Raw genomic sequence first — 14747 nt, forward strand, 5'->3', positions numbered from 1 at the left:
TGGATAAGTCTTGCACCATGTCTTCAATCCCGGTACCATGCTCGTCGGTGCGACCACGAATCACCTCAGCTCTGGCACGTTGGTCACACTCACCATGAAAAGTCCACACCGTATAATTAGGCGTAAAACCCCACTTCTGCAAGTGTTTACCCATTTCAAACTCTGTCTGCTTTTTCCAGTTGTCGCAGTTGGGACAGGGGCACCATGTTTTTTGCTGGCCATTTGCAAATGCGGCTCTCACAAACCCCCTAGTTTTTGTTAACCATTCATGGGTCATGTCTTTCTGACTAGGGTGACCAGTGTACATCCAAGCACGATCACTCATGTTGCCTAGCTACCTATGGGGGCACAAGAAATAAATACATAATTCATCATCTATATTCATACGCTAATCAAGTTTGTCAGTTTTATTACGTCCATGCAACCTACATGCTAATAGGTAAAGATAGGTCCTAATCCCACCTGAGTATGTGTAGACTGGGTTCGTTTTCCCATGCTCTGCTCCAGATGCGATGCAGAATTTCGGCAGCACCTCCCCGCTGTTCTCCTGATACACGTCTCGGCAATAAGCACAGAGGATGTGTACCCGGAGAACAACAGGGGAGGCACTGACGAAATTCCGCATCGGATCCGGAGCACACCATACGGGAAAACAAACCCAATCTACACATACTCGGGCTGTCCATGGATAATGTTGGACAATTCGAAAGGATGGCGGTTATAAATATGCAAAGAAATGCATATTTATAGATGTCGCCCTTTCGAACGGGAGACGCATACTGGTCACGCATACTCATGATTGAAGAAACCTATAGCTAGCAAGTTTCATCGGCACGAAGACCGGGACAGAGCAAATTAAGGGGGTAGGAGGAGAAGTCATTTGTGCTCACCAACAAACGCAAGGGCGGAGCTCGTCCAACGCACGTGGAGGTCGTCGAACAACTGCACATTGAAATTCACCCGATCAACACAAATACGATGTTTTTATAATTAACATGATCCGAAAATATGTGACCTAACTCATAATTTACAAAACTATGACTCCGTGGGCCTCTGGAAGGCCGAAAAGCACCTTCTCGTTCAAAAGAAGGCAGAAGAGGTGTCGGGGGTCGGGGCTTAGTGGCGTCGGGAGTTAGTGCCGTCGAGGGTCGGTGGCATCGGGGGTCGGGGGGTTAGTGGCGTCGGTTGTGGGGGGTCAGTGGCGTCGGGGGTCCAGGGTCAGTGGCGTCGGGGGTACAGGGTCAGTGACATCGGGTGTCAGTGGCGTCGGGGGTCGGGGGTTGGTGGCGTCGAGCGTCGGGGGTCGGGAGTCGTGGGCCGAGGGTCTGGGTCGGGGGCAGTGGCGTCGGGGGTCGAGGGTTAGTGGCGTCGGGGGTCGAGGGTCAGTTTCGGGGTGCCGGGGTCAGTGGCGTCGGGCGTCAGGCGTCGGGGGTCGAGGGTCAGTTTCGGGGTGCCGGGGTTCCCTTTTCCTCTTCTTTCTTCTTCTCCTCTCTCCTCTTTTTCTTCTTCTTCTTCATCTTCTTCCTCTTCTTCTTCTTCTTCTTCTTCTTTCTCCTCCTACTCCCCCTCCTCTTTTTCTCCTTCTATTCTTCTTCTTCTTCTTCTTCTTCTTCTTCTTCTTCTTCTACTTCTTCTTCTTCTTCTTCTTCTTCTTCTTCTTTCTCCTCCTCTTTCTCCTCCTCCTCCTCTCCTCTTGTTCTTCTTCTTCTTCTTCTTCTTCTTCTTCTTCTTCTTTTTTCTCCTCCTCCTCCTCTTCTTCTTCTTCTTCTTCTTCTTCTTCTTCTCCTGCTTTTTTTCCTTCTGCTTTTTTTCTTCTAACCTAACTAACTAACCTAATTAGCCTAATAATCTAACCAAATAAACTAACTAAATTACCCTATATATAATAAAAAACTAACCTAATAAACTAACTAAAGTAATTAACTTTTTTAAAAAGAAAAACAGGAAAAACTCACCGGCAGGGGGCGGCGGCAGGGGGCGCGCGGCTGGGGGCTCGCCGCAGGGGGCGTCGGCGGCAGGGGGCGGCGACGGCAGGGGGCGCAATGCAGGTGGCGCGCAGCAGGGGGCGGCGGCGGCAGGCGGCGGCGACGGCAGGGGCCGCAATGCAGGTGGCGCGGGCGCGCGGCAGGGGGCGGCGGCAGGGGGCGTCGGCAGGGGGCGGCGGTGGCAGGGGGCGCGCCGCAGGGGAGGTGCCCTCTCGGGGAGGGGATCCCACGGGGAGGGGGTCGCCGGGGGGGTGGGCTCGCCGGGGGGGTGTGCTCGCCGCGGGGAGGGGATCTCGCGGGGAGGGGGTCGCCGCCGTGGAGAGAGAGAGTGGTCGGGGTGAGAGAGAGAGATAGTGAGCGAGGGGGGGTAAAGACCGTTATAGGGCTGCCCCTTTGCCGTCCGCCCCCCGACGGCAAAGGGCCGTATGGCAGACGGCAAAGGGCCGTATGGCAGACGGCAAAGGCCCGCGGACGGCAAAGGCCCCCGGATTTCGGACACGGCAGGCATGGGACCTACGCGTCCCCTTTGCCGTCTGCCCTGGGGCTCTTTGCCGTCTGCTGGCAGACGGCAAAGGACCCACACATGGCAAATAGTATTTTTGCCATGTGTTAGTTCTTTGCCGTCTGTATTGTGTCAACTGATGGCAAAGAGGTTCTTTGTCGTCAGCCAGCAGACGGTAAAGAACTGGCTGACGGCAAATTTCTGGATTCCAGTAGTGAGGGAAATTTTGAGTAAGCCCATCAATGGAATATATAAGCCAAGTTATATAATAATGATTCCCACTAGTATATGGTGGTGACAAAATGAGAGGCTCTCAATCATGAAGAACATGGTGCTATTATGAAGCACAAGTGTGGAAAAGATAGTAGCATTGTCCCTTCTCTCTTTTTCTCTCTTTTTTTTGTTTGGGCTCTTTGGCCTCTTTTTTTCCTCACATGGGACAATGCTCTAATAATGATGATCATCACACTTTTATTTACTCACAGCTCAAAGCTTAGAATGATGATGACTCTATAGGAAATGCCTCCGGCAGTGTACCGGGATGTGCAACGATCTAGCTTGGCGTATGACGTTGAAACATCTCGCTAGCTATCTTACGATCATGTAATGGCAATATGAGAGTGACGGCACAAGTCATGAGACGGAACAGTGGGAGTTGCATGGCTATATATCTCGGAATGGCTATGAAAATGCCATAGTAGGTAGGTATGTTGGCTGTTTTGAGGAAGGCATATGGTGGGTTTGTGCACCGGCGAAAATTGCGCGGTACTAGAGAGGCTAGCAATGGTGGAAGGTGAAAGTGCATCAATACCATGGACTCACGTTAGTCATACAGAACTCACATACTTATTGCGAAAGTTTTTTATTAGTAATCGAAACAAAGTGCTAAACGCATACTCCTAGGGGAAGGGTTGGTAGGTATAAACCATCGCGCGATCCCGACCACAACACAAAGGATGACAATCAATAGACAAATTATGCTCCGACTTCCTAACATAGCGGTTCACCATACGTGGATGTTACGGGAATCACTAACTTCAACAACAGTATTTCTAGATTCACAACACCCTACTAATGTAACTCTTAATATTACCAAATCCACGTCTCAAAACTAATTGAGAGGAATCAAACTTCTCTTTCTACTCAGTGCACATGAAGATGGAAGTTTATTATATACTCTTTGGATACCTATCACCTTTGGGACTACTTTTATAGCACAAGCCAACTACCAAGTTACGCACCGCCGTGCTCTAAAAGATCTAAGTGAAGCACATAGAGCACCATTGCCTAGCTCAAAAGATATAAGTGAAGCACAAAGAGTATTCTAGCAAATTCACGATGAGTGCAATGTCTCTCTCAACAGGTGTGCAGCAAGGATGACTGTCACACAACAAAAGGAAAAGACTCCTACGATACAAGACGCTCCAAGCAAAACACATATCATGTGGTGAATAAAAATATAGCTCCAAGTAATGTTACCGATGGATTGAAGACGAAAGAGGGGATGTCTTCCCGGGGCATCCCCAAGTTTAGGCTTTTTGGTGTCCTTGAATTTGGCTTGGTATTCCTTGGGAATCCCCAAGATTGAGCTCTTTCCACTCTTTATCCCTTTGTCCATGAGAACATCACCCAAAACTTGAAAACTTCACAACACAAAACTTAAACAAAACTCGTGATATCATTAGCACAAGAAAACAAACTACCACCTCTTTAGGTACTGTACCAATCTTGATTTCTATTTATATTGGTGTTATATTACTGTATTCTCACTTTTCCATGGCTAATACCCCCCGATACTATCCATAGTTTCATCGAAACAAACAACCAACTCAACAAAAACAGAATCTGTCAAAAACAGACCAGTCTGTAGCAATATGTATACTTTGTATACTTCTCGTACCTCAAAAATTCTGAACAATTACGAAAGCCTGGGAAAAAGGCATATAAACCAGTAGCAAAAAGAATCAATTAAAAACCTATTATTGAATAAAAAGGAAAAATAATTTCGTGCACGAAAAGTTTCTGTCTTTTTCCAGCAGGATCAAACAACCATCACCAAAACTAGTCATAAAGGTTTTGCTTGGCTCAAACACAAAAAGAAACACAAAATACACAATCATAACAGAATTATGATGGTTTGGACGCAACAAAACAGAAAGAAAAAGATAAATTCATTGGGTTGCCTCCCAGCAAGCGATATTGTTTAACGCCCTTAACTAGGCATAAGGCGATAGAATCACGTATCGTCGTCTTTGGTGCTCAAACCCTAAGTAGCCCTCATCATGGATTCATAAGGCAATCTTATTTTCTATCTAGGAAAATGCTCCATGCCCTTATTTAAAGGAAATTGAAACCTAATATTCCCTTCCTTCATATCGATGATACCACCAATAGTCCTTAGGAAAGGTCTACCAAGAATGATAGGGCATGTAGGATTGCAATCAATATCAAGCACAATGAAATCCATGGGTACATAGTTCCTATTTGCAATAATAAGAACATCATTGATCCTTCCCATGGGTTTCTTACTAGTAGAATCCGCAAGATGCAAATTAAGAGAACACTCCTCAATCTCATGAAAGCCTAGAACATCACATAAAGACTTTGGAATCGTAGAAACACTAGCACCCAAATCACAGAAAGCATTGCATGCATAGTTTTTGATTTTGATTTTGATAGTAGGTTCCCACTCATCATGAAGCTTTCTAGGAATAGAAACTTCCAACTCTAGTTTATCTTCAAGAGATTTTATCATAGCATCGACGATATGATCGGTAAAGGCCTTGTTTTGGCAATACGCGTGTGCAGAGTTTAGCATGGATTGCATCAAGGAAATGCATTCAATCAAGGAGCAACTATGATAATTGAATTCCTTGAAATCCAAAGAAGTAGTTTCATTACTACTCAAAGTTTTAATATCTTCTACTCCACTTTTAATGATTTTAGCATCAAGATAGATGGACTCCGAATCATTGGGGCGTTTTTCAACCAAAGTGGATTCATATCCAGCCCCATCATCATTAGGTTTGACACTATAAAACAAGGATTCAATGGGAGTCACACCAAGCACTTTAAGATCTTCGTGATTCTTATCACGAGAACACACCTTTTTAAGCCATTCATGTCTAGCACGAATTTGGGTGGTTCTTTCTTTCCTCTCGTTCATGGAAACACACATAGCTTTCAAAGTTTCATCCATATTGATCTTGGGATGAGAACATCTAACTTTCAAAGCATCAATATCAGTAGACATTCTATCAACGGTCCTAGCCAAATCATCAATTTTGAGTAGCTTTTCCTCTATGGAAGCATTGAAAATCTTTGGCGAGTTGATAAACTCTTTGATATTACTCTCCAGATCAGAGGGTAATCTATTGTAATTTCCATGAGTATTGTTGTAGGAGTTGCCAAAGTTATTAGAGGGGTTACTAGGAAAAGGCCTAGGAACATAGTTTCCTCTAAGAGCATTGTTGTTCCCAAAATTATTCCTACCAACAAAATTAACATCCAAGCTCGCATTACTACTCTCAATCAAGGAAGAGAAGGGCATGTCATTAGGATCTAAAGGAGCACTTCTACAAGCAACCAAATTCATTAACTCATCCATCTTAGCACTCAACGAGTTAATTTCTTCTATAATGTGTACCTTCCTACTAGTAGGTGACCTTTCAGTGTGCCGTTGAGAGTAGTTTGTCATGATATTGTATAGGAGTTTTGTGGCTTCTCCTAATGTGATTTCCATGAACGTTCTACCTGAGGCAGAGTCTAAGATATTTCTAGAAGCGAAATTCAAACCAGCGTAGAAGATTTGTATAATCATCCAAAGACTCAAGCCATGAGCGGGACAATTTCTAATCATCAATTTCATTCTCTCCCAAGATTGTGCAACATCTTAATTATCAAGTTGCTTAAAATTCATGATATCATTACGGAGAGAGATAATCTTAGCCGGCGGAAAATACTTGGATATATAAGCATCTTTGCACTTGTTCCAAGAATCAATACTATTTTTGGGCAAAGACGAAAATCAAGTTTTTGCTCGATCTCGCAACGAGAACGAAAAAAGCTTCAATTTAATCACATCATTATCCACACCTTTCTTCTTTTGCATATCGCAAAGCTCAATGAATGTATTAAGATGGGATGCGACATCTTCACTAGGAAGGGCGGAGAATTGCTCTTTCATAACAAGATTCAATAAGGCAGCATTGATTTCGTATGATTCCACACTAGTGGTGGGAGCAATCGCAATACTAATAAAATCATTATTATTAGTATTCGAGAAATCACAAAGTTTGGTGTTTTCAGTCATGGTGACTTCCGCAAGCAAACAAGCACACAAGCGAACAAAAAGCAAGCGAGAGAAAAGGGCGAACGAAAAAGGCAAATACTTTTGTAAATTTTTGTTTTTCAGAATTGGGGAAGAGGAAAACGAGAGGCAAAAAAAAGTAAATGCAAGAGATGAGTTTGCGACACTTACTTGGATGAGTTCTTGACTTGATCCTCCCCGGCAACGGCGCCAGAAATCCTTCTGCTACCTCTTGAGCTTGCGTTGGTTTTTCCCTTGAAGAGGAAAGGGTGATGCAGCACAGGAGCAGTAAGTATTTCCCTTAGTTTGAGAAACAAGGTATCAATCCAGTAGGAGAATCGAGCCAAGTGTCCATAGTACCTGCGCAAACACAAACGAGCTTGCACCCAACGCTATAAAGGGGTTGTCAATCCCTTCAAGATTGATTGCAAAGTGAGATCTGAAGGCGGAAAGTGCAACGAAGTAAAAGTGTAAGGCTGAAAATATGATGTGAAGTAGACCCGGGGGCCATAGTGTTCAGTAGAGGCTTCTCTCAAAATAGCAAATACTACGGTGGGTGAACAAATTACTGTTGAGCAATTGATAGAACCGTGCAAAGTCATGACGATATCTAAGGTAATGATCATACATATAGGCATCACGTCCGAGGCAAGTAGACCGATACTTTCTGCATCTACTACTATTACTCCACACATCGACCGCTATCCAGCATGCATCTAGTGTGACGCCCTCGATTTAATCGTACGCTAACCATACACGCAAATGCGTACGATCAAACCCAAGGATATCACAACACAACACTAGACACAAATAAAACAACATCAGCTTCATATTACAAGCCAGGGGCCTCGAGGGCTAGAATACGAAAGCTCGATAAACACACGAGTTAGCGGAAGCAATAAATATCTGAGTACAGACATAAAACATGGGGTGCCTTAGAGAAGGCTAGCACAAAAGATACAACGATCGAACGAGGCGAGGCCTCCTGCCTGGGAACCTCCTAACTACTCCTGATCATCAGCGGCCTCCACGTAGCAGTAGGCACCGTCGGGGTAGCAGTCGTCGGCGGCGGGGACCTCCATTTCCTGGGCTCCATCATTTGGTCGCAGCAAACGGATCAAGGGGACAAGGGGGGAGCAAAGCAGCGGTGAGTACTCATCCAAAGTACTCGCAAGTCTTACATCAGAACTATTCTAATTATGCATCAGTATCAAAGAAGAGGGTTTATATGTGGACTGACTGCAGCAATGCGAGAATAGAGAGAGAAGGCCTAGTCCTATCGAAGACTAGCATCTTCATGGTCTTGCAGCAATAGACGAGAGTAGAACAGGGGTAACACATTAATAATCATATTGTTGCAGCAATATTAAAGTGAGGTCACGCCTAAAGATCCTCCCTCGACTCCCTGCGAGGAAGCAATCCCGAGGCAAACTAATTCCAGTTAAGTAACAATTGTAGTTGTAAAAGATCGGGGCACAACTCCAAGTCGTCCTGTAACCGTGGACACGGCTATCCGAATAGTTAATTTTCATCCCTGCAGGGGTGCACCACATGTCCCGTCACGCTCGATAACACTCTGGCCGGACATACTTTTCTGGGTCCTGCCCGGCCTCGGAATATCGACACGTCGCAGCCCCACCTAAGACTAATCAGAGAGGCCAGCCCGCCGGTCTAAATCCTAAGCACAAAGGGTTCGTGGGCCCAGTTCCCCTTCACGCTCCTGCACGTGGCGTGGGCGGCCGACGTCAGTCCTAGCATCCCTTAATCACAAGCGCGATGCATCTCGGGACCACTCGGGCGCGCGCCGCTACATTGCTAGCATCTGAAAAGCTTCGGCTGATACCGCGACGCCGAGTACCCATAATTCTTCCCGCGTAGCCGGTTAGTGCGAAAAGGTCTCCGACCAACCCAGATCAAATACCCAAATCCATTAGCATTTTAATTAGGCCATCAACACAGTCTCACGGGAATCCACCCGTCTTACAACTAATCACCAATGATCCTAGTAACATGGTCGAGTAACTGTGTGGTTGTAACATCGAGGGGAATCCGAGGTATCACCCTCGTTGGATTCCGAACGATGTACCCGTCAAGGTGGGCTTAGAGGAATCACCCTCGGGGGGTCCCACACTCGCGGCGTTGCACGACAGATGCGTCATCGGGTATGGTGAAAGAGGAATCACCCTTGATAACCACGACCGACTAGCTATACTACAGAGATATCATCAGGAGTACTTAGAGACGTGTCACCCTCGGTACCCGATAGTATCCCTATAGCGTCGTACAACGAAGGGGGGTGAATGTGTTGTGTCGGGTCTGGCTCGTCGGTCAGAGATCGAGATTGAAAAACTAGCGGGGCAACTGAACCACGGGGTTAGAGGGGATGACTGCTCCACCTATACTAAGCATATTTAAAGTACAGGACAGAAAGTAGCAGTTCATCAAAAACAGGCTATGCATCAGATATAGGAGCTAACTACAACAGTAGCAAAATACTAATGCAAGCAGTAGGAAGAAAGACATAGGCGATATAGGAATGATCAAGGGGGGTTTGCTTGCCTTACTGCTCTGCGGCAAAGGACTGATCGGCAGGGTCGTAGATGTACCCGGCGGCAGCGTCAGTTTCGAGGTCTACCGGTAAGAAGAGGGGGAAGAAACAATAAATAATAGCACCGATGCAACACAAAGCATGACATGGCAAGATGCAGGCTAGACATGAGCTAACGCAGCAACATCCATCATAGACGGGTCGGAAGAATATCTGACGATATTTTCCGGGTCTCGAGCTACTACCGGTTATACTGGAAACGATGGAAAAGTTCCATGTTTGTCATGCTAGGGACGCGTGACACACGAATGTACCGCGTATCCGGGTTCGTCTCGTTTTGCTGATCAACTTTCATGTTGAAAATATTTCGATCTGACTTACGGATTATTTAATATTAATTTTTAAAGTTTTATTCAAATATTAGGAATTAAAAACAGATTTAAAAGATTTTAATAAAATCCTATTATGACATCATCGCGATGTCATGCTGACATCAACAGTTGACTGGTCAACTGACCAGCGGGTCCCGAACGTCATAGGCACAAGTTTTAATTAAGATTAAATATTAATTAATCAGATTAATTTAGTGGGGGACCCACGTGGCATTCTCTCATTAGGTTAATTAATTATCCTGATTAACATATTAACTTATATTTATTTAACTAATTCATTAACTCATTAATTAATTATTATATCTATTTATTTATTTATTTAATAAAAACATTATTTTTATTTTTATTTTAACTATCGCGTGGGGCCTCCCTGTCATAGACAGCGGGTGCATTGGCCCCACCGGTAAGTGGCCTAAGGCTATTTACTCATTTTATTATAGATATCTAACCGTGCAAATATCGTATTCTTCTAAATATCCATATACGCAAATACATACACCGCATCTCATACATACATACATACATACGCGTCTAATACATCATTTATTTTTCTTTTAACTCAACACACTCTCATCTCTCTCTGTCAACAACAACAGAGAACACAACTCTGTGCTAACTCAAGATAGAAGAACCAAATGTGCAATCCTTCCTACCGGAGTCTACCATCGACGGATCGAAGCCTCGTTTGCCGGAACGGAACCGGGACGGCGAGGAGAACGACATGGTGGGAGGATCCCGAGGAGGGGCTCACCGACGTTGACGGGAGGGGCCGGTGAAGCCGGAGTTCGCGGGAAGCGGCGGTGACGGCGAGGAGGAGGACGAGGCGGTGACGGTGACGGCGAGGAGGAGCCCGAGGTGGCCAGGACGCCGTGGCCGTGGTGGTGGTGGTTGCCGGAGTTGGTGAAGGGGGCCGGCCGATGGTGGTCCGGGGGATGGCCGGCCGAGGTGTGGGGGCTCGGGTTGGGGCCGAGAGGGGCCGGCCGACGGGATGGGGAGGGCCCCGGCCGCCGGATCCGGAGGGGTGGTGGCCGGCTCTAGGGGGGAGGCGAGGGAGGCCGGCGGTGGAGGCGAGGTGGGTAAGGAGGCCGGGGGTGGGGAGGTGCTGGCCGGCGTGGTGGAGGGCCGAGGGGCTCGCCGGCCGGGAGTAGAGGGGCCGACGGGGGGAGAGGCCGCCGGCGGGAGGACCGAGGAGGGAGGAGGAGGAGGGATCTGGGGGGCGACGGGAGTGGGCTCTCGTGGGCACTGAGAGGGGAGGGAGTTACGGGAGAGAGAGGGGTGGGGGGCGCTGTCGGTGGGGGTGGGGCCCCCCACGAGGTGAGGCTGGCGGCGCTCGGTGGGAGGGGAGGGAGCGAGGCGTGGCGTGGGGGGCCTCGCCCTAGGGTTTGAGGGGAGGGTGGCGCGGGCTGGGCTGGCCAGTTGGGCCTTTTGGCCCAGCTCGGCCAGGGGGGTGGGGGTTGCTTTTTCTTTTTCTTTTTTTTTGTTTCTTACATTATTTATTTTACTATTCGATTTTTCTCTTTAAATACTTTTTCTTTATACTTCCTTTTATCACTATGATTTTCTTAATACTTTCTTTTTTACATATATATTCTTTTGATATTTAACATGAATTTATAAAATACTTTTCTTTTGTTTTCAAATTTTTGGATCCAGAGAGACGCGAATCAACGCGGGTCTCAGATGGAAATTCGATGACGTGGCATCATTAGCGGGTGATCACTGTAGCTTAATCACAATAATTAATGTTGCAAAAGTCGAGGATGTCACAATTCTCCCCTACTAACTAGAATTCTCATCCCGAGAATTAAGAGGTAGAAGGAAAAAGCTCGGGGTATTCATCACGAAGATGATCCTCGCGTTCCCAAGTGGCTTCATCTTCAGAATGATTTGACCACTGCACCTTAAGGAACTTGGTGACCTTACGACGAGTCTTACATTCAGCTTGGTCGAGAATGCAGACCGGATGCTCTTTATAAGAGAGGTCTTGTTGTAGTTCAAGCATACCGTGATCCACTGCTCGAATGGGGTCCTTGAAGCAGCGACGGAGCTGAGAAACATGGAAGACATCGTGAACCTGAGAAAGGTTCGCCGGCAGTTCCAATCGATAAGACACTTTTCCACGCCTTTCAAGAACGGTGAAAGGACCAATATAGCGAGGAGCTAACTTGCCCTTGATTCCAAAACGATGTGCACCTCTCATTTGTGTGACACGAAGATAAGCCTTTTCTCCAGGTTGATAGACCATATCTTGATGATGACGGTCATACTGGCTCTTCTGACGAGACTGAGCAGCCTTCAGATTCTCATCAATAATGTGGGCTTGATCTTCAACATGTTGGGTAACATCTAGACCACAGAGTGATCGGTACTTGAACGGTGGCTCGGGATTTCATACGAAGCCAAGTATAAGGGATACCTTGGAATCAAAGATGTACAGGAGAGCCAGGTTTCAATCCTGTGGAACTTTGGGTTATGGGTCCACCATGTGGCCCGAAAGTAGGCCGAGGGATGACATACTATACGGTCTTAGTAGCAAGACATGTCAGAGGGTAACCTGTCAGTAATGTTGGTAACAACGTCAGTACCAAGGGCGGGGAACGAATATAACCATTTTCCTGCTCGTTGAAACGAGGCGGACCAATAGGCAAGGCTCTCATCCACCGGTGGCTACCGGAATGTTATCCATAATAGTAGCAGGGTCTTACCGACAGAGTCGTAAACTAAGAATTTTACCTAAGCAGGGAATTAACACTACTTAGATAAGTTATGCCACAATAAAAATCAAACAGACCAATGGGAGGGAAAATGTGTTCACACACACACAAGTATTAGAGTATACCATTCCCGAGGAAATCATAGAGTATGGTATACATGATTGGTCATCCAGCACATAACCATCTTGGTAAAGAGACAAGAAGAATCAACATGTTTATCCATACCATGCGGTTTGGATAATTGATCAGGAACAATTTAGCATCGCGCTTCCAATGTTCCTGTTGAAATTTAAATTACCACATCCGTGCTTTGGGGTAGTATCGACATGGTCATCAGATGAAGGTCAGACTTATGGGAACACAAAGAGGATTCAGGAGGAGCAACTTATGAAATAATTCATATAGTTTCCGCATGAAAGAATGGCGAGTCTTACATATGGGAGAATTTATAACAATAGGTACTTCAGCCCGGTGTGCCAGACAAGACATCACCGTACCGGGTTACATAAGACCAAACTTATAATTATTGGAAAATGTTCCAACCACCATATCTGCCCGAGGTTCAGATCTGATTGGTGTTAGGATACCTTAGACTGAAGGTGTCTGAGAAGAGAAGATCATGATGTGGGATTCTCAAGACATGAACTACGCAAGCAACCCTTGGACCAAGAATTGGATCGTAAGACACATGTACACCATGTCAATACATTCGTGCCACGTGAAATTCTTATCTCAAAAGGCAACTGGGTTCTCATTTTGGGAACCATCATCGAGGACGACAAGGTCCCATGTGCAAGTCTGGGTTAGCTCTTATGAAAGAACTTATTTTCCTTGATCAAATCAGTCAGTAGCTTGGCGGGCTAAGAGAAATTATATGGAGTGAGGATAGTAAACCCTCAAAACATATAACACTTCGCACATGCGTGAATGATTTGGTATTTCACGAGAGGAAGCGAAACAAAACTTTCACATCATGGTGGAAAGAGTGCACGTGAACTTTGGGAAATACACTTCTACTATCCACATATTCTTCTTGAGCTAGGCACAAGTATAATGGTTTCAAGAGCTTCATCGTGGAACACAGGGAAGTTGAGGGTGTGGCTGATGGGCTCAACAACAACCCCTCAAGATTTTGACAGGGGTGAAATCCCAAAATTATAACATCAAGGAGATAGCATTTGTCAAATCAAATGGTATAATGTCATATGCTCGAGGGAACAACAACAATTACACATTGGTCGAAGGGTGTACTCGGAAATACGGGCGGAGTAGCCCAACCAATGTCAAAATTGATGAGTCAACACCCAACACACCAAGAATGAAACAATCAGTTGTTAACACCAAGGCAATAGGGTTGTCAGAGGTATTGGGATCACACATCAGAGTTCACTTGTTGGTATTCCGGTTTGAAACTACACGACATCAAAAATGAATGGTGATGGCGAGAAGTATTGCTATATCAAGAATTCTTAAGACGCGTGCAAGTTTCACGACATTCTTGACATACCATATAGTAATACCCCAAGGTAGAAGATGACATAAGATGAATTAGCAAGGAACTCGAAGGACAACACAAAACATGAACATGTTTGTGTAGGAGGGAAGGCAAGAAGGTTGTCGATGATAAAACATATCATCGAGGGGCAACGATGGTATTTTCCAACATGCATTCGATTGACACCGTGCAAGAGCTCAGAATGCTGATGATGATCACAACACATTTGTCGAGAAATTTCATGAAGATGTAACCGTTAGCGATGACATCAAGCAAGGGAAAGATGAAGCAAGAGGTTGTCGGAAACACAGATAAGACTGCTCGCTTAGAATTGAGATTGCCTTTCAAGACAACCAACATGATGTGGAAAGCTCGATGCAAGCTTAACGCACAGTTGGTATTGTGTTACAGGGATGAAGGGTATAGATAGCAAGGTCGAGCTACAACATGACGATGATGATGTAGCTTAATAGCTTGGAATGACAGGATCGAGTACAAATTCATAAACAAGGAAGATTACTAAAAATTGTTGAATCGCAATGTGTACTTGATTCAGTTATCGATGTACTCGCGTGTCCAACAACTCAAACACGAGGCAACTGAAATTAAGGAAAATATCATAGTTGATGAGGAGTTCACAAGAAGTTCCATGGCTCCACGATATCCTCGAACTACAAGGAATAATACTCGGAGGTAGATCAACTTTAAGGTTTGGACCGGCGTGTTGATCTGAAGAAGACAAGTACTTTAATACGTCTGAGAATGAAGTCAAGGTAGGAAAAGATGGTCGGAACCACGACTG

Source organism: Hordeum vulgare, chromosome 4H (genome assembly GCF_904849725.1).
Source record: "Hordeum vulgare subsp. vulgare chromosome 4H, MorexV3_pseudomolecules_assembly, whole genome shotgun sequence".
In the NCBI taxonomy this organism is placed as follows: domain Eukaryota; kingdom Viridiplantae; phylum Streptophyta; class Magnoliopsida; order Poales; family Poaceae; genus Hordeum; species Hordeum vulgare.